This window comes from Accipiter gentilis, chromosome 8 (genome assembly GCF_929443795.1).
Source record: "Accipiter gentilis chromosome 8, bAccGen1.1, whole genome shotgun sequence".
Classification (NCBI taxonomy): Eukaryota; Metazoa; Chordata; class Aves; order Accipitriformes; family Accipitridae; genus Astur; species Astur gentilis.
Window position 1 is genome coordinate 24,792,135 of NC_064887.1, and position 19,682 is coordinate 24,811,816.

The following is a 19,682-nucleotide window of genomic DNA, read 5'->3' on the forward strand; positions in this document are numbered from 1 at the left end:
GTTGTGAGCCAGTATGACTTTTATAACTGCTTCGATGATGTTCAGTCATGGAAGCCTTGATTTAGGAAAAAGAAATCATGTTCAGCCATGAATGTCTTCAAATGTCCTAACATAGACCTAGAAAAAAACGAGTATGGTATTTTCTGGCACTCTTTGTGTTGGGCTGTCTGCGATGGTTTTCTTCTGTAGCTCCTAAAACCATCAGATAAAGTTTGGAGCTATCCAGTAATTGCATGTTCCAAGTTCCTTTTCAAATTTACAGCAATCCTGTTAATGTTACCTCTTTTAAAGCTATTTGTTAGTGAACATCATCAGATATAAGGCTATGTACTATGGATTTCTGCTCTGTACAAGTCCATTAAATACAGTATTACCAGCTGACTGAATTCTGAGCTTAGTTTTACTGAGGGTTTTAGTGGGCTGTTAACAACTACAGGTTTTTTGACTTCCCAGTTTGGGGGGAATTTTGCTTTCCAGATCACCTCTGTTTTCCTGATTCCTTCATGTATGAACTTGCTCTAAAGGAGAGCCATGTCTAACTATATTTTCTTTATTATGACTTCAAATTGCTTATTAATCTAAAAATAATTTTAGAAAGTGTTGAAAATAGTTGAAATAGTGGCCATGACGCTACTATTTTGTATCTGTGCTTTGATATAAGAAATTCATATATTTAAAATTCATAATTGAGTTTCTTTTCAAGATAAATTTCAGGAAGACAAACCTTAAGCAGACCTGTATCTGTGTGCTTATCTGGGAACGAAGTCAGATGTTAGGGCTGTATCATAGTGTGTATGTGTGTTTGGAGGGGGGAGTTAAACTGTAGTGGCAATCGTACACATGGGTGTGCTATACAGTTGTTTGCAGGACTTGGTAGCTTACTTTGTATAGGTTTCAGCTGGGTTTGATGTTCTCCTTCCTCTGGAAAAGTGTTTTCTGTGGTGTCCTAGACCTCTTGTTTCTCCCACCTCTACCATCAAATCACTGTATCATAGGTATATATGCAGAACACTTTTTTTTTCTCTTTATGGCAGTTGCTAAATAATGCTGCCAGGTTTGAGTGAAAAATGTAATAATGCTCTACACAATGGGGTTTTTTTAGAGGCTGAGATTAAAAAGGAAATAAATAAAATCAGCACTGCTGGTCAAGAGTTGCAATGAGGTATTTTCCAGGGGAAAGGATAGTAACAATAAAGCCAGGACTTGTTGGTCCTATTCTCTGTACTAGTGCACAGCATTGTCTTTTTGTCCCTTCCTTATGCCCCACCAAAATAACTTGGCTGCAAGCCCCTCCAGTTTTGGGGGAATTAGAAATATAAAGATTTAATGTTCACTCTTTAGAAGTAATTTACTAGCTCTTTTCCTTGCTAAGATAGAATGGAAACCATAACTTATGAAGCAGAGAAACTGTGTGGGAGGAGATGTAAAGAACCTCCTCAAATACCCACTCTAACAGAGGGGCGGGAGGGAACTGTACTGAATATAGGGTTTATGCTTTAGAATTCTTTTGCTGTTCTCTCAGATTCTTAGACTTGTGTGAAAATGCAAAATGGCAATTGATTTGCTACAGGTAAAGGCATCACGCAAAGGCCCCATGCCACCTAAAATTAATTTCTGATAAGAAATGGGGCACTTAATTTCCCTGTATCCATTTTGTGTCTGTTAAAGATTTATGGTATGAATCTCAAACATTTTTGAAATGTATTTAGTGAATAATTGTTTGCAAAGAGCCTGAGTGTGCCTGGAATCAGATGCAGTGTTTCAATGTAGCAACATTAACAACATCATTAGCGTAGTACTGAAATAGCAGCACTTAAAAAAAGGCATCTACCACAAATCTGAAATGATGGGTTTGTTTTGAGTACAAATAAACAAAGGGGAAATAGATGGGGTAATAATCATTCATGATGCATAAACTGAGATCAAAAATAGTCCATGGGTTTATGCTAATATAAATTGAGAAAAAAATTCTAGATTGGCAACACTGGTTGACCTAAAAGGTGTTGAAGCAAGGCAACTAATGCTTCTCATAGGAAATCCATACCTGTTGTTGAGGAAAGACAAAAGGTTGTTTTGAGGTGTTTTTGTTGTTTAAATAACTTATTTTTGCAATAATTCATTAATCCCTCATCACTTTCTGATATGGAAAACAATATACAGCCTTGTCAGTTCATGGCAAAATGATTTGTAACTTATTTTAAACAGATTCAGGGTAAACAGACTAGAAACTGAAGAAGGAAAAGTTTTTTCTGAAAATAGTTAATTACAAGACACTTAAGCAATGTATCTGAAAAATGTGGAGGCAATCTGGTTTTTAATCAGAGAGCTTTCTGTATCTAGATGCTGATTTTACTGGGCAGATGAAACTGCTCTCAAGGAATGGTAAATATTGTTCAGTATGGGAAGATTGTTTTTACATGTTTGATGAACAACTCTCATATGTTAAAAAAAAAAAAAGTAGAACTGCAGCTCTGTTATTTCACCTGCTCTTCTTTTGGAAATGTCCTTTCTTGTTTGCTGACAACTCCCACTATGGAGTACTTGTCCACAGTCTCCGGAATTACTACTAACTCCCAAAGATGGGGGTGGGAAATTAGAACTGGTGAACATGGGCTGGAAGGGTACCAGCTGGAGGATACTTGTGACAGTTAAGAATAACAGGAAGAGAGGAAAAAAAGAAATGGTCAGCACTTTTAGCTTTTTAAAAGTGGGGTGCAGATGACTTGCTGTTATGTTTTTGCAATGTCTTGTTTCCAGACTGCTGGCTTAGCCACATCTTTAATTTGCCTGGTCTGTAACAGCTGCTTCTGCTGATACCACAAGAAAGAGAAATTATAGTTTCCAAGCCTTCATTTCATCCCCCTTACCTATAATCCTTAAGTTCCAGTCTGTCTGACCACTTGACTAGGCTTTTTTCAATTAGCAGATCTTTTTTGGGGCCCTTAAATATGTTTTGCATACACAGAAACACTAAACAGCCTTGGAAACTCTTGACGAGATGAAAAACATCTTGCTGGGAATATAAAATGGCACATAGTGCCTAGAATAATGATTTCCATAATTGAGACTTTCATGTGCTGTATTAGAAGGCATCATTTACTTGGGGTCCTGTTCTTATGAAAAGAAAAGAAAAAATATTTAGTCATTTAAAAACTTGTCTAATTCAGTCTCTACTCTGTTGATTCCTCTGAAGGAGGCTTATGGGTTTGGCATGAAATACCCAAAGAGCCCAAGGTGAAAACCAGCATTCAAATATTTGTGCAATCTGTGGTTCAGATGTACTTACTTGATTTGCCCAAATGAGGCAGGTGGAGTTTCATAATGATCTTGTCCTTGTACCTGAGACCACTGTGCTGCCTGATCATTTGGCTGAGGTGGCACATTGTTAATGAAGTGCTAATAAACATCATAATCCGGGAAGGTACACTCTTCTGTAGGAGGTAATAGCTCTCACTGCTGCAAGTAACTTAATGTAATCAAAGAAAACAGCTTGTTTTATTCATTTACTAATTGTATGGCACAACCAACTAATCTCTGGGATGTACCTTGGAGACCTGATAACATGTTTCATCGACTTCTGGGGAACCGACACAGGTGATGTTGGTCAAATTGCCCTCAGTTCACTTCATTTGCTGGTCTGCAACACTGTGGTGATTTGTCTAGAAGGAAAAAAAATAAAAAAATTTGTGTGATAGTTTAGGTTATACTCAATGGATCAGTTGATAATTGGTCTTGACATTATCCATGGAAAAATTGCTAGTGTCACTATGAAGGTCTGAGTGGGTTTGTATTATTTGTACTAATTCTTTTCTTTGGATTTTCAGGTAAAATGTCCTTCAAGTTAGTTCTGAGTGAAATTAAATTATTCAGAATATTAAACTGAGACACAATACTGTGCATAAGCCTTATATTTTCAATAATTTAAACATCATAAATACATTGGTCTGTGGTATTTTGTTTCATGCTGTTCTGGTTTGCTGCTCTTGTCAGATTTAGACATATAAACCAATAAAAATTTGGTAGAAAATGAGCTGTAGGCTTATTTTCCAGTGCTGCAGATAAGTGTTGATAAGATCCTTCTCTGAAAACTCAAATATTAAACCTGTGTGCATTGGTCTTTTTCCATAGTGTAGTTTTGAATTCATTTTCTGTCTTAAAGAAAAATAATTATAACTAAATACTCAAATACAGGTCTAGGTAATAGTCTGATCTTTATTGGTACCATGCGCCAATCCTGATGAAATCTGCAAAAATCCTGCAGTTTTTCAATAGCTCTGATAATTGTTCCAACCTTAGCCTCCAATGTTCAAAGGCACCTGAAGAACTATGTAAATGACAGTCCCCTGTCCCTGAAGTGCAGTGGGTTAGGTGATGGGATTCCCAAGGCCGCCTGAATTCTTGGCATTCAAGATTGAAAATGCCAGGGTTCAAGTTACAAATGAGTTGCTTGTTAAAGCCACTTATTAAATTGGACTCATCTAAATAAGTCTAGTATCACGTAAGTATGCTATATTAAATCTAAAAAGAAATCTTTTCAAATGTATACTTTTCAATGTTCTAATGATTACTTTTTGAAGAGCTTGTGGTCTGCAAAATACTGTAATTATATTGCACATGTTTAAAAAGACAGGTCTGTAGTATTAACCTTCATGCAGTTGCATGGAAGACATTTTGAGAATTTCGGATCCATCTTGTTTAGCTACACTTTCTCCATTATGATTCGTAGAGGAACATGCAAGTTTTAATTCTTCGAATAGCTTTTAAAAATCTCACATTTGTTATTTGTCTGTTTTACAGGACATGAAAAAAACCCCTGCCACCCCTCAGGGAATTAAAGCACGCTGCTTTAATTACATAATGCCCATTAATGTTAATAAACTTTATTCTAAGGACCTATGCTGTACCAGTGCCAGCTAAAACATAAGTCTCCTTCCTTTTCAAAACCTATGCCACATATTGCCTGGACATGTGGCCATTAAAATGAACTCTGTTGCAATGACAGGCATTAGACAAAGATGCAAGATTTCATTTTGACTTTCGATAGGTTTTATAGGTTGAAATAATTCTAGGATTTGATCTTCAAGTGATCTTTAAAAGCATTCAGATGGGAAGTGTTACCCGAGTGACAGAACAGGCCACTATGTATGTGAAATCAAGTGATAATATTTTTCAACTGCTGCAGTGTTTCTATAATCTGATATGACTTGAGTTTTCTCTCAGAAGATTCCTTTGTAATGGCAGTCTGAAGAATGAGTTTACCAGCTGTGTAGGTGTTGTGGTTTAACCCTAGCCAGCAATTAATTAACTCTATCCCAGCTGAAAACAGGACAATAGGAAAAAGCATGTTTGTAAGTCTTTATTCATAGATCTTTTTTCTTATTTCATTCTCTGCTCTGTATCTCTCACCTAGTCAATAACTGCAGCCTTCTTTACGTTTTTGTTTTGTGTTTGTTTTGTTTGTTTTTTTTTTAAAATATAGCTCTGCTGTTAGTAGTCCTTCCTGAGTTTGGCCCCAGAACTAAGTCTCCTTCTCTTCCAGTATTTCTGGAAATCAGGCAAACAAATCACTCTTGATCTATGTGTTAAAGAGCAGCAGTTCTACTTTCTATGGGTGGAGTACAGGAGGAGGTTGGAATCCACTTTATGAGATTTTGAAGGAAAAAAATGTATCAGAGGATCAAACTGGCAGATGCAGACTTTTTTCACATCTCTGTAGTGAGCCAACATTTAGGATCCCTTTGTACTAATGTGGTGGTGGTTTGGTCTGGTTGAGAATGGAGACTAAACAGGAATACCTGTGCATGAGGAAGACGGCATTTTATCAGAGCAGATGAGAGGATTTTGTGGTAGCAGGAACATGAGGAGGAGAGGCCAAGTGATGGTTGGATGGTAAAAATGCATAAAAAGAACAAAAAGTATTTAGATACTGTCTGGCTATGAAGACTTAGAAAATTCCTAAACTTAGCAAGTGGGAGGATAGTCGGATCAGCCAAAGGGCTGTGAAAGAAATTTAATGAAAAATAAATGTAAACTTCTAACTAAATGTGTAAGTTCAAGGTTTGGTCTTATGTTCCCTGTCCTTCAACACAGATGCAATAAGAATAGGGTTGTTTCTCAGCACAATCTTTGTTTTTTCATATATTATTTTTGACTACCCCAATCCCTGTACAATGATCAGTGTTGGTCTCCTGAAATGGTTTTATTAGTCAAAGGATTACCAGCCCTTTCTTTAAGCCTATCATCAGAGCAGTCTTCAGGAGCAGACAGAAGGGAAGAGCAAGGGCTCTGAGGCAGCACATGGGTTCAGAGTGAGAACTGTGCCGCATCCTCATGGCCTGGGTCTGGGTGGGCTGGGGAAATGCCATGGTGTATGGCTGGGCTGAAGGGAGGGGGAATGCGAGGGTGAGGAGAAGGTAGAGCTGGGCTGGCTGCCTGTGGTGCTCTCTGCAGGGCAGGGGGCCTTTGGGAGCCCTCTTATAGAAAGCTCTTGGCAGTTGTATTTTATCCTCAATGCAAGCCTGTCAATTCAGGGCATTAATCACTTTTTTAATATTTTCACTGTGTAATGTTTTCTATGTTCTGTTTATACCACATTAGTGTTTCTGCTGAAAGACTGGAAGACTTTGGCTGAATTTGGGTGGCTCTGCCATCAGCTGTGTAGAAGCAGCCTCACATAAAAGAAAAAAGGGCTATTATAAGTAGAGAGTTTGTAAGAATGCTACATGTTGATGAGCAGTAATTAGAGCTGGGAGCATTTTGAAAACCTTACTGATGACTAAGTGTCCATTTTATACCTCTACTTCCCAAAATCCCAGTTGGATGGGAGTTTGTTATTTTTAACAGTAACTACTTTTGCCACTAAGTCCTGATGGATTGGAATTGCACTTAAAATAATTGATATTTTTAAATCTTATATGCCTTTGTTTTAAATATCCTTGTTATTTTTAAAGTAGTGAGAAACTTGAATCGTCCCAAATCTTCCCACCATCAGTTGCACTTCTTCCCAACTTTCTGACTAGTTTCAAAGAGAAATCAGGTTCTTGCTTTTTCTTCTGTTCTGCTTGCCTGCATTCACCTCACTGCTGATCTCCCTGCTCACAGGCAGAGAGCCGTTCCAGCTCAGTGATGAGCGCCAGTCACGATAGCGTAACAAGCCAAAAGTAGTAAAGTTGCTATGAAAAGCTTGCAAACTTGTAAGTGCTTAAGTGCCAGGGTTTTAAACTCATTGCATCTTTATTAATGACACCCTGGAGGAAGAAAATTTTAATAGTAAACACATTTGAATCATCAAAACAGATTTGAACTAAAAAAGTTGGATTTACTTTGTTTTGGTTGCATGTGTGCTACAGCATTATCAGGAGATGATTTAGAGCAACAGTGGTGAGCCCTTAGCTTGGAGACTGTTGAACTGAAGGTTCTCCAAGACTGAAAATGTTTTTTCCAGCTTTATGGGAGCTTTCCCTCTCCCACCCCCCTGTAGCACTTTGCATTTTAAAAAGAGCTGTGTGTTAAACAGCATTTGTTGAGCTTACTGAATAATCAAATATGATTTCATTTTTTCTTGAAACCTTCATTCCTGTTCTGCTTTTGAAATGACACATGTGCTAGTATGCTATTCTTCTCCCTGGTAGTTTCTACATGAAATCTATTTTCCCAGAGAAAATGGAATCTTTGTGTCTTTGTCTCCTCACTATCTTTCAGGCATGTTTTGGCAGGAGCTCTGACTGTCAAGACATTGGAGAGGAGGGGCCTTGCACTCGTTTGTCTTTTTTTTTTTTTTTTTTTGCATCTGTAATTTCTGCAGTACTCAGCAGTACTGGAGGGGCTTAAAAAAGGGGAAGAGCTCATAGTTTTGGAAAGTCAAACTCTTGACAACTGCCAGACTGTAACAGTTTGGGAAAGGTGGGGGTGGGGAGAAATTACAAATGTTTTGACTAAAAATAGCTTTAGGTTTAAGGTTTTAACAACTCTCCATTTAATGTAACTGCATGCTTTTTCCCATGTATCTGTACAGGTGATGGTACTGTGTTTATAGACTTGTTTATTGTGTGTTGATAAACCAGCTTTTTTTAACAGTGATGAAAATTATTTCACTGGTGTTCAAGACCTGGTTGTTTCCAACCAACAGCTTAATTTAAAACATTTTAAGTCTACTCTAACTTTTGTCCTAATCCTCTGCTGCAATCTCCTTTCGCAGACTGTGTGCTTTCATCTCCTTGTGTAATGTAACCAAACAGAAATTAGGTTGGTTTTTTTATTAGAAGGTAGATCCCTTCATACTAAAGAAAGCATTTTTCCTCTTCAGCTTTTTATGAAATATTAATGTTGATCTCTCTTCCTTGTTTCAGTAGGCTATTTAAGTTCAGGGCTCATACTGTGAGCTGTTAATTAATCAGTGTGACAGATGAAGAAAGTATCCAACTATGAAAGAAAACCTTACTTCAGTGACTAACAATAAGGATGTGAGCCTGAGTGATTTAAAGGATTTTTTTTTGTGTGTGAATGTGTGATAAGGAGTCTTAAGCTGTTTGAGGTAAGGATGGGTTTTTTACTCAGTTTGTGTCTTTGCACAAACATTAAAGGGCTCATCAATATTTTTGTCTTGAAAAGTCTAGACAGCAGTTAAAAGAGCCTCTCCTACAGTTTGAAGAGATCCTGTTTCCCATAATTAATAACAGGAAGCAAGTAAATAAGGCTTTACTGACAAATGAAAATGCAACAGTAACATGTACCCAGAGACATTAGCTCCTAGCTGAGAAATGTAGCTGAGGTCTGTTGGTTTCAGTGTACAGGAAAAGATTGCTGTGGAAGCACATTAGAGCTTTGCTGAAGTCTAATTCAGTTATGTGATAGCAGACTAAAAGTCCAAAAGTAATGATAATGCATTTTAATTATTGAGAGCAATTCCTGACCTTTGTTTACATCTGTGTTATAGTCCAAGAACCCTTCCCTGTCATTATTTGAAACTCTTTGAACTCAAAAGGAGATTTTCATGTTTACTTAAAAGCTACCAGAAGGCATTTCAGACATTTCCTGGAACAAACTGTATATATGTATTTTAGGAAGATAAGAAATGAAAGGAAACTTGAGGAAAAGGTTTTAATTTTCTTCCTTTTTGAAGAATGTATTTTCCTTTCAAAGATACCTTTTCAGAAAGTAGTTGGAAACCTCTCCCTCCCCCTCCCCAATTCCCCTTGTTAAAATCGGTTAAACAACAGAAGGGGAGTTAGATCCTCGTCTCTTCTGCACCAGTGTAAAACCAAAGCAGTGCTATTTATCTCACTGAGTTGTTAAGGTCATTTCGGTAACTCCGCATCGCAATGACAAGAATTCAGTCTTGCCCTTGCCTGCTATACTTATACCTTTCTCTGGTTTGGGGGTTACATTAAGGGGTTGGGGGGAGGCTGCAGGGGGAGGAGAAGGAGGAGCTTTCTGTGTGTGTGGCTGGGGGGCAGTTGTTTTTCTAGGGAGCAGCAATGACTGAATGCAATATTCAGAAGCACCGGAAAACACATTTAACTCCGTGTTTGTTCTGCAACTTAAGTCTGAGCTTGTTGAATTATGGGTTCATTGTCTGGTATGTTGACTGGATGATACAACTGTGTAATATAGACTATGTGTCGTCTAAGTGCTGACCTTGAAAAGAGAAGAAAAGTGAATCTGTTTCACTGATTCTTAGATAGACCAGACAGTAAATTCCTACTTGATTTAATTTACAGTTAACTACTAGAATTAATCCCCCCACCCCCGAAAGCTCAACAGCTCATCTACTAAAAATGACGAGAGGCCAAAATAAGCCTGTTTGTAGAGCTAATGTTTTTCCTTTTCTGTACATTTTAGATGATTAACAGCCGTTGCTGTACAGGATCATGGTGATGAATACTAAATAGCCCATCCATAAGGCATTTTGGAAGAAATTCAGTAAATTCAATGAAGATATCCCTACATTGTATCCCATACCTTTGTTTATTTTTTCCATTGGCTGTAGCTAATACTATGAAAGCAACAGACTATATCCAAAGAGAAGACACAGTATTTACAATACCTTGCCGGGTTACATGTTTACTGGTAGATATTCTTTTATTGTTGACTGATTAAATGGGAGATTTGAGCACATGTATCTCACTTTAGGCATAGGCTTTTTCCATTCAACTCAGTGTGATTATAGATTTCCATAGCTCATAACTGGACTGCTGTTATTTTCTAAATGCATTTCCCTCCCCTGCTAAGTACTGAGTTCTTTCACCTTGAATCATACACACCAGTATCCACCTAGACTTATGGCTTTTAAATGAGACAGCTTATGGAATACGATGCTACTCAACCCAAGTGCTTGGGTTTTTACTGCAAATAAATATCTCAGATGTCACTTCAGATGACTATTGTAACTGGAAAAAGTCAAAAGACAACTGTTGAAGATGTGCTTTCAGGGTAACTATAAGGTATTATGTCAAGCTTTTTCCCTAGCTCAGAACTGTAATAACTAGTCAGTTCCTGAGGGAAGTTTATTGCGGACAAGGTGCATTTTCTTTACCACAAAAAAAGTTACATTACACAGTAAAGCTTTGAAGAAAATTGTGTGAACTCTTCATTTATTTGGGACCTTTGAAAATCAGGTGTTTATATACTGCATTTAATAGATCTAGGGTTAGAAATTTCTCTAATTGTAAAGAAAACAATATACAAGTCTTTTTAATAAACAATTTGAATGTCTTCAATTGCACATCTGAGAGAATTTTCCTATCAAGCTTAATCTTTGTATTTAGCTTTTGATGTGTGTTTTGCATAACTAAGAAGGAAATTTTCATGTTTAAGGTGCTTCTTTTAGAAAGAAAAGTGATCTGTCAGTGGAGAGTTTGAATTATTTGAATTGCCATATTATACATTACTAGTGTGTGCACCGGTACATGTATATTGTTTAAATACATATTTCAGAGAGATTAACAAGTACAGTAAATAGCAGAATAGTATAAAATGAGGTTCCTGATATAGACCCAGTTTAATCTAAAAGATGTTAATATGAAAAACTATAGTCCTAACAGGACTGGATATTGGTAGCAGAATTCTGTTATCTTAAACCTTATAGGTACATAGTTTCCAACTGAAACTCTCTTGATAACTAGCAGTTTCCAGGATATTATGTAGACTTCCTGTTTATTTTATGTGGTATTGGAAGTATCATTTTCTGCTTTTTTACAAAAAGCCTGTTTTTTCTAGGGTATTATCCAAAGCCCACTCAAAGTCACAAGGTTCAAAGTAACTGTAGGTACCTTGATTATAACACACCTTATAACACAATATTTCTTTTTGTCCTCTAAGATTTTTAATTACTTTGAGCATATTTTTCTTTATGTGATTCTGATTGGACCTGATGCATTCTTTCTCCACCATTTTTAAAGTAATTTTGATTGTCTAATTTACTCAAGGTTAAAGAGAAATTTTTCTCATTCAGCAGTAGACTCCTTATAAGAAACCTAACTAAAGTGAAGAAAATTGCATTTGAATTCAACTTCAAATATTAAAGTTTCTAATTATATTCCAGACTATTATTTAAGTATTCGAAGGGTTTATTTTTACAGTGGTTCACATTAGGGTGGGAACTCTTCTGCAAATTCCTTTAATTCGGAGAAGCTGCTTATTTCTTTTAAGCAGTAACCTAATTTTGGCACACAATTTCAAGAAGGTATTCCTATTCATCCTCCTTGTAAATGAAATAATGATTGTATAGGTGAAAATACTGTAAATTACTCTAAATGTGTGAAAGTAGATGCATGCAGATGGCTTATGACTTAAAGAATTTGCCTGAAATGCTACTTTTACCATGACTAATATTGGCCAGCCCTTGGAAAGTTCACCCTACTTTGTCCAGGAGCTCTCCAGGCTTGCCAGCAAGCAGTGCAAAAGAAAAAAATGTTCTGGGCTACCGGCAGGTAATAAAAACTATGGATTGCCAATAGGATATGTGAGTGCAGGCATTTAATTCTCATAGGTGTTCACTTTAAGAGGTTCAATTAAAAAAAAAAGCTTTAGACTTTGGATTTCTTGTTTGTAAAATATGGAACAGGAGATACCTGCTAACATGAAAAGATTTTTAAGAATTATTATTTTCTGTAAAGTGGCAGGCACTGCTGCATTTATTTCAGCAGAAAGAGCTGGCTGATGTTATAGAGTGGAGAAGGTTCTCTGAAGTCTTTCTATAATACATCCTAGAAGGGGTTGAGGAAGAGGGATAATGCCCTGGGAGTCCTCACTGTGCTCTCTACCATGACAGTCAGTAGTAGTGTCAAAAAACAAAGAGAAATGCCAATATACTGAATGCTGATTCTGGAAGGAAAGACTCTTGTTTTACATACAACAATAATTTAAAAACAAAAGTAGAATTTCTTGTGATACCCATTTCAATAATCAGAGACTGAAACTGACATGCACCACTGTTAATCAGAGGAGGAAGTAATAATGTGTAGTAAGGAGTTGCATTTTTTTGGCAGCAGAGGAGTAAGGGAATACCTGCTGCTATTATTATTTCTTGATGTCCTAGTTTAAGCTCAGGCTCATCAAATCAGTGTGTATCATGTTCTTACTCCTTTAAACACAACTATCTATATTTTTTTAAAAAGCCAGGAGGTGGGAATATGTGATGATGAAACTGCATTTTTGTTTGCTTAAATGTTCTCATAAAGATTTTTATAACTACCTTGGCCCGTTTCTTTCCAGAAGCATTATTTCTCCCAGGTAACCTAAATATAATGTGACCAGTTAAATAAGTGGATTTTTTTTTTTATAGTAAAGCATCTAGGGAGACAGAATAAAGGCCAAGGATACTTTCCTCTTCCACTGCTTTTTTTTTTCCCTGAATGGGGATAATTTTCCATGCTCACAAACAGCAAGTTCTATTCTCTTTTGTAAGTAGCCAGCACTTTTTCTTTTTTTTTTTTGAAAGTTCTTATCTTTTATTAGCTTGTATACTTGACATAGGTGTAGTAGAAGCCTTCATTTATAATACAGGAAGGGAGTTTTGTTAAATAAGAAAACCACATACTTTTACACTTTTGCCAACCTCTGTACAATACCTTTTCCTTAAGTAAAGTTAGTATAGGAAATGGGACTGATATGGCAAGCTTGCTTCATGAGTGCATAAATCATACTAGTCATCAAGAAATTTTTAGTAAATTTTGTAAATATTTTCTTTGCAGTAAGTCGAACAATATTTTGGTGCATGCAGTTGAGTCTTTCTTTTTGAGTAGTATGGTGTACACAATACCTTCATTTTACTAATTAAATTGGCATATACAGACATTACCATGTAAATGCTCCATGCCTTCAAGTTAGGATGTGAAATACTTTTCAGTGTTTCTCCATCTTGTTTCACTTCCAGAATTTAAATCTGCTCTTCACCTGCAATAAGGTCATAGTTGGGAGAGGAATAAAAACCTGTGGGGGCATATATTGTTGCACATTGTGCTTTTCTTGGTTGAAAGAATTTGGCCTTTGATTCTGTTCCTCTGTCAGAAGTTGCTCTGATAATGGCAGAACAGCGTGTGCCCTGGCAAATACTACTGCTGCTGCAGATACTAAAGCCTGCTGTAGCGACATTGGTTCATTGAAGAGGTTTTAACAGTTAATTTTAATTCTTCTAGAAAAAAAGTTTTAAATCTGTATTCAGCAAAACCATTGTACCTCATGACACTGAGATCTGACGTTGCAGAAGAGTGTTATGACTGCATTTTGCATGCTTCTAGGCAAAATTTCTCTCTGCAAACACAAGTAGCACTTAGCGAACTGAGACCTACTGAGTTCCTTTTGTTACTTCATTTGATTGACTGTTAATAGCATTTTTCCTCTTAAATGTGTAGTTATGTATCTTTTTAGTGATTTCTTTAAAATTGTTCTACTGATCCTTCTGCCTTAAAATACGTAGAGAACCTTCTACAAAAATCCGTTTTAAAAAAAAAAATCAACAACCTAAATTACCAGAATTATTTGAAGGATATGAAAACTAGTGTGCATTCAAGTTTTACTGATTTTTTTTAAATTTTTTTTTAGTCTAGAGATGTCTAACCTTGATGAAACTCCCATCAAATCAAATTTGAGCCCAGAATAAATTTTAGTCAATCTCTACCTTTTATTCCCAAGCACGGTGCAATATGCTTGGCTTGCACTAGGTAGAGGAAGACATAGATGTGTTAAATATTTGCATAGCTCTCTTTTAATCATAGAAACCTTTCTAATTTAATGGGGTCTTGTCTTTCTAAAGAAATAACTATATTTTTTTATTGAACAATATTCCTTTTTAATGATACTCTAATAAACAACCAGCATTTTTTTATCTTGTGAGGAAACTTTCTAGTGTTAAAAACCAACAAAAGCAAGTCCAGTACATGATTTCATGATTTGCAGTGAGAAATTTCTTTTAAGGGATTTGTCTTAAATATTAAGATAGCTCAAAATACATACAGGTTTTGTACTTACTAGATTTTTTTCTTCATTCTACACCTCAAACAGACCAATCTTTACAGGTCCTCTCAAGCACTCCCCCCCCCCCCCCCCCTTTTTCCCCCCTAAAGTGTATATAAAGTATATTCTGCTGAAGTCCTGTGAAACCTGGGGGGTTTCTCTGTGAGAAGTTCCCTGCAATGTCTGACATCCAAAAGAGCACAGTTCCCTGACTCGGAAAATGGCAGCCTGCCATAATTTTATAATTGAAGATGCTTTTCAACAAGAGTAGCATCTCTTAAGCCTTGTTATCTATAATACTAAGATGAAGGTTTTAGAGACCTGGGAAAAGGTTATTGAGTGCCCTTTGTCAGCTATGCATTTGCTTAGCTCTGATCATAAGCAGAGGCTAAGAAGATCTTTATCTTGTCTGGTTTGTTCCAGGTATCACCTATTTTGTGATGGCAGAATCTTCTGGCAGCAAAAGAATTATTTTAAATAAAAAGCTGACTCTCATTCCTTTTCCTCTTTCCCTCAAAATTACACTAAACAAAGTCCAAAAGTCATCCTTCCCCTCCCCTGAATAAATCTGCATACCTCTTAACAATTGCAATTCCCTTTTAAAATACCTAAAGTGGATTTGGATCTGGGATGTGATAGTTCTATTACCAAAATTAACTACTTTAGCTGGAGGACTGCTTAGGGCATTTTTATGTTTTGTTAAATGGTTTTAATGGATATTTAATTTGAAAAGTTGGCATAAGTAGTTGCACTTGTCCAAAACAGACTAAAAACTTTTTACTAGAAATTATGTAGTAGGTACTGTTGCACACAGGATTTCTTGTCAAAGTTGCCCACAAATTGTGCATTTAGTTCTATCTTGGGTTGCCAATTATGCCAAGCAATTTTGATGTACCTCTGACCCATTATATTAAACACTAAAATTAGGGGGAGGCCACATTCTTGTCATGCTTGTATGAGGGTGAGATAAAGTAACAAGAATCAATGTTGAATACACATGACCACTGAATGCTAGATTGCTAATTTATATGAAGTCCTTCACATATAGACATGAATCACTGTATACCATTCATTGCTTTTTTTTAACTGGCAAACTGATAAATATTTCATGACCACAGGCAAGCAGAAAGCTCACTTTTTCCAGCCCACAAAACTTTGACTTCAAAACTAGTTCTGTTCTACATTAAATTTCATTGAAATTTAGGAAGAATGAAGAGATCTGTCTGAAACAGTCAATTTGCTGCTGAATGGGAAACAGCTATTTTGGAGTCAATGTGTCTGGTTTTGACTATAAATTCCCTTTTAATCCTTAGAAATGTTTTCCAAAGGAGTTTTCTTTAAAAATAGTACAACCCCACATGAAGTTTAACTTCATGAATCACCATTTTCCAGCTTGACAGAAACGCTGATATTCAAAGGCCGCACTAGTTGTGAATTAGGAGTGAAACATGAAATAAAATCTTCTTTCGTTTTTGGTGAGAATTGACACTTTATCCTTGAGGCAAACAAATTCACTTCAACCTACGTGGCACATCACATCACATTCTGAACAAGCGCACTGGTGAGGCTATAAGATGAAATGCCACTTTCTGTTAAGTTAAAAGTAGGACACTTTTTTCCATTTCTGAAAATTCTATCACTTCATATAGTTGCTTTTGCAAATGAAAAATGGCAAGGGATGTGTACAGAAGTGGTCTATGAATTACAGAAAAGCAGCTTATGCTGAGTAGTGTGGCACAAGAAGATGCCAAGCATTTCATGAGGAGAGAATGCAGTACAGTCATGCAGAGATTACAGAGCCCACAAAATTTAGTTATGCTAAGTCTCTCATTCCTAACTAGTGAGGAGGATGAAAAAAATATAATTATGGCTATATTTTTATTTTACCAGGCTTAACAGATATGGTGACCAAGATACAGTACCTGGACAGAAAATACAGAGAGAGAACATATGGGGGGTGTTTAGTTTTAAATTAATTTTTTTAGTGGTATCCTGATCTAGATTACTACTGCAAGGTTTTGAGGGTGATATACAACTCTGCGTATGATATACCATATAGAATTGCCTAGATTTCTCTGTTACTGTATAGTAGTGTCCAAAATAGCCTCAATTTGCTTTTTTTAATAGTAGAATGAGTAAAGGGAAATAATCTTAACATACGTTCCCACAGCCTGACAGTCGGGGAGTAAGGAAGAAGAGTTTCTCATGTTACGTCATTCTGAATCTGGAACAGAAGCTCAGATGAACCTTGGTCTCCTGCTGGCTTCACCAGTAACTTGCTCTTTCCTTCCCCAAGAAGAAAAGGAAGCTTTATAAAAATGTTTCAATCAATGCTAAAAGGTTTTGTTTATTAGATATTTTAATGAAATTCCAGGTTCTATTTTGGAATTGTGTTCTACATATGGCTAAAAGCAACTAAAAGGCTCACCCACAGAGGTAACAGAATGAAGGAAGAGAATTTTCTTCTTTGTTCTATAGTTTGATAAATTGCCTCGTTATAACGGGGGTTTTGTTGTTGTTCTAATAGCTTTGAAACAATTTTATTTTCAAGATTTTGAATCAGTGGAAGAAAAACAAAAGTAAGACTTAAAAACAAGAAATAAGATGCAGTGAGGAATGTAATTCTAGCTCATAAAAGCTTTGATTTATAATAATTACTGGAGTTGTAATTAGCTTTTTTGGAGTGTTTTTCAGTCCAGCTGCATTAGACAATAATCTGACTTGTAGTTAATACATACAGACATATCTACTTATTTTCCTTTGCACTGCAGCATGTGTACTTCCCTAATTGGCAGCTTGCCATTTATATGTGCAGGACAAGACTGTATTAGCAAGAAGCAGAGACTGAGGTTTCCAATGTCTGCAGTGCACAAGTATCTTGGTTACATTAATGAAGGGAGATGAGATTTAAGTTTGAATTTAGTTATTTGGATCATAATGCACTTAGAGCCTCCATAAGGCTAGCTGCGAGTTAAAAATCAAAGTCCAAGTTAGAATTCAGACTGCCCTTGAAACACTTCATATTAGGACCACCTGTTGGTTTCAGTTAATGATGGTAGCTCTATGTAGATATCCAGCAAGAGTAGATACATTTAATAAAGCCACTTATTTTTCTCTTAATGCTGAAACTTAAATCAAACTGCTGACATACTTCTCCTCCTCCCCCCGCCCAAATGCAGAATAGAATTGTGACGGCATTCTATTTTTTATGAAGTTAAACATCATAGGTAGGAGCAAGGCGATTGAATACAATGTTCTAGAAGATAAATACTCCTTACTCCAAGAACTAGAAAATTACCATTAGTATCCCACCCTTTCTCACAAATCAGAGAACTGATGCAGTAACAAGGGTTCTATCAGACACTGTATTGCTGCCCTTTTAAATGGATGTTGTTGCTAATCTTCAGGATCATATGGCACCAAGTTTGTGTGGTCTAGCTAGGCCAGCATGGTCTAACTTGGCAGTAAAGCATTTACAGACAGAATGAATTCTGTCTCCTTTGGAAACTCTTGCTACATCTTCAATTTTTTTCTTGCTACATCTTAAGTGAAACCGATCATGAGTAGAACCAACTGTAGCTCTAGATCTTGTCTGAGAAGTCAAACATTTCCACTATAAAAAGTCAAGTTGTGCAAAATGCTTATATGGAATCAACAAGATTTAACCAACTGCCTAAATTCTACAAGGCAGGATTTTCTTTTGTTCTTTTTAAGCAAGGATCTTGCATACTTTTCATGTCTTAAGACCACAGAAATCTAAAATCTTTTAAAAGTGCTTTCAGGTAGACTTGGCTTCAGGTAGACTTCAGTTTCCTGAAGTCCCTTTTTTCAGTGTCCCTTTTTCTGTTTAGTGCATGACAAGTGCTTGTAGTAAGTCAGGTGTTACGGATGATGGAGGAAGGTACCTAACATTTTCTATAATAATTACAGACAGAAAAGTATTCTGTATTTTGGAGACTCTGTGCCTGCCAACATAAGGAACTGAATGAATAGGGGTTGAGTACTCAAAAGCAATGCCTTCCTAGACAGAGTACTTGAATTGGACAAACAGACTCTGAAGACTTTTTGACCCAGGCTGTCTGCTATAGCTTCCATAAATCTGTGCTGAATGAGTATTCAAGGAGAATTACTTGAAAACAGTTGATAGCAGTATTGTCAAATGAAACAAACAATTCTCTTAGTTCTGTAAAACCAAGGTGGTCATCAATGAACATAGTATTTTATCTTATCATGAATTAGGAAGTTCAGTAACTTCCCTGCTGTAATCATTGAATCCTTACAATCCACTGGTTTAAGAGCCTATATGATCTCCATAGGTTTAAAGAAAATCTCCAATTGATACAGCTAACCTTCAACCCAGCTTTGCTGTGAATTTATCCAGTTCCTCCCACAAGGAACTTATTTGCTTCCATAAAGTAAACTGAAGCATATTTCTTCCTCCTTTGCCCCTTCTGTTTCCAAATACAGCAGTCCTGATCCTCTAGATAGGTTCTGTCAACTGAAACACAGCAGGTAAACAAATTTTCCAGATAATGTGAAGTGATCTTTTAATCATCATCAGTAGCCTCTTAAATACTTTTGATTTAGGTGTTGGTGTGAAAATTCTGATGTCATGCAATCTGCTTTGCTTTTCTTGCCCACTCCTATCTAACTGACATCAATCACCCTGTGAGCTGGCTGGTAATTATGGTGATGCTAAGGAAAGGATACATTTCAACAGAGTTCGGAAAAAGTTTGGGTAGTGTAATTTCATCTCATTTATGAGTCTCTACAGAATTCTCTTTGTCTCTTCTCATCAGCCAAATCTATAATGTCCTGTTACACAGCTCTGATTCTGGCTTCAGTTTTGAGGATAAACTAGTCCCTCTTCCTGGTCCAGTTCCAGGGATTTCTGATGAGAAATCAAATCTTTTAGAATCTTAACTCCAAAAATAAAATGTGAGTTGAGATGCAGCAATCTGATATAAAAATGACATGATCACACACATTGTGTAAATTTTAAAGCATGTTTTCCCTGCTTCATTCCACTCAAAAGATGTTTCTCTCCAAATCCCTGTATTTACTTACCCATCTTCTTGCCCTAACGGGCAAAATCCATTCACTTTCCCAGTGCTCAAAAAAAAGGAATTTAATTTTACTAGGTGGCTTAAAGGACAGCTAGCAAATACTCAAATACCTACTTACATTTGAAGTTTCTATGATTCTCTTTCAGTCTGAAATAAGTTTTA

At 36.4% G+C, this 19,682-nt stretch overlaps 1 long non-coding RNA gene across 4 annotated transcripts in view; it reads right to left on the reverse strand.

Annotated features, from left to right (window-relative positions):
• LOC126041691 (uncharacterized) overlaps positions 1 to 19,682 on the reverse strand; it is a 65,254-nt gene that overhangs the window by 30,835 nt on the left and 14,737 nt on the right. For all 4 annotated transcript variants that reach the window (XR_007506974.1, XR_007506973.1, XR_007506976.1 and 1 more), the window contains exon 3: positions 3,546 to 3,659. This is a non-coding gene — a long non-coding RNA (uncharacterized LOC126041691). The remainder of the gene's footprint in view (positions 1 to 3,545; positions 3,660 to 19,682) is intronic.